This window comes from Mus caroli, chromosome 2, assembly GCF_900094665.2.
Source record: "Mus caroli chromosome 2, CAROLI_EIJ_v1.1, whole genome shotgun sequence".
In the NCBI taxonomy this organism is placed as follows: domain Eukaryota; kingdom Metazoa; phylum Chordata; class Mammalia; order Rodentia; family Muridae; genus Mus; species Mus caroli.
The window spans coordinates 16,092,407-16,093,913 of NC_034571.1; the positions used below are offsets into that span (position 1 = coordinate 16,092,407).

At 51.6% G+C, this 1,507-nt stretch overlaps 1 non-coding gene across 1 annotated transcript; it reads left to right on the forward strand.

The window, feature by feature from the left end:
• The first annotated feature begins 335 nt into the window (after positions 1-335).
• LOC115030505 lies at positions 336-467 on the forward strand. The gene has a single exon (XR_003836098.1). It is a non-coding gene; the product is annotated as a small nucleolar RNA SNORA17 (small nucleolar RNA).
• Positions 468-1,507: the final 1,040 nt, after the last annotated feature.

Below are 1,507 nucleotides of genomic sequence, written 5' to 3' on the forward strand. Positions count from 1 at the left end.
CCTTGGCAAGTGAATCGGCCAAGGCTCCCTCCTGAAGCCTGTGTAGTGGCAGGAAGAGACAGACTCCTGAGAGCTGCCCTCAGCCACACACAAACTGTGGCACATGGGTGTGCACACAGATTACTAAACATTAGTGAACAAATACATGTTAGTAAATAAACACAACACAATAGTGAGCACTGTTAATTTCATTTCCCACCTGAGAGCAAGGAGAAAAATAAGTTTGTAATTTTACTATAATTTCAGATCTATATGGTAAAACTGGGCAAGTGTCAAGACAGTAGGATTTATTCTAAATTTAAGAAGTGGCTTGTGGAGGAATGTATGTAATTTTCTTTGCCCCTAGAGTCTGTGCAGGTGTGGCTCCTGTGTCACGTGTACATCAGCAGGTGGCAAAGAGGAGAGAGGCTGTGTCTCTGCTCAGTGTTCGGACCTGTAAATATCTGAATAACTGGTAGCTCAATACTCCCTGAAAAAAAGCAAACCTGAGATGACCACCAGTCCAGCACCATACAGACAGGGCAGGAGAGACTATTCCCAAGGTCACCTCTGCCTGGTGCCATAGTGCATGAGAGGGCACAGTACCCATGAGACCTCTCCTGAGATGGCCCAGACACCCAGAGGCTCCGAGAACCACTAAGAAGAGCAAACAAGTGGTGGGGAAATGGAAGGGAAACAGAAACTGAAGGATGTGGGTACACTGAAGAGAGGCAGAACTTCAGACTGGAGGGTAGTGAGCAGCATAGCCAGTGATGCCACTTGAGGCCATGGTGGAGTCCAGGCCTGTGATGCCACCAGGGCCATCTCTGGGGCCGTGGTCCTGGAGCAGCAGGGGTCTGTTACCACCAATGGCCAGGTGGATATCTCTGGTCTGGGCTGATGTCTGAAGGCTGTGCAGAACTGGTCCCACCCCTCACCTGGCATCTTGGGAGAGATGGCCTTGGGAAAATGAGAGCAAGAGAGCAGATACCACTCCAGCTAGCTGCAGTTGGAAGATTCATCCCCACACATTTCAGGAGGTGTAAGTGATCTGGCCCTGAGGGTACGAGCAATTTGTCTCCTGTGTGGTGGCATGGACAAGGGAGAGATACCCGACCCTCCTCTCCCCAGCCCCTCACTGTCTGTGGCAGGTGGGAAAATTTCCCCTGAGGTCATGAATGCAGGAGAGCTGTGCCTGCTCCTCTCCAGCTACAGAACTCACCAGAGTGAGCCCTCACCTGGGCAGCATAGTAGGGATGACCCTGGACATGGGGTTGCAGATGAGCTGGCTTTGAGGGTGTGAGTTTAGGAGAGCTGACCCTGCCTCTTGTCTGCTGTGCAGTAGCTTAGATGAGAGACAGATGCCCTCTTCCCTTTCCTCATCCCTTGCCACCTATGGCAGGCAGGAGAGATAGCCCCAGGTTCATGAGAGTGGGAGAACTCAGTAGCTGCAACACTTATGAAAGTGGTCCCTGCATCTTGCCTAAGAAGCAGGGTAGAGCTGACGGGGCACTGGGGGTTTGCTGGT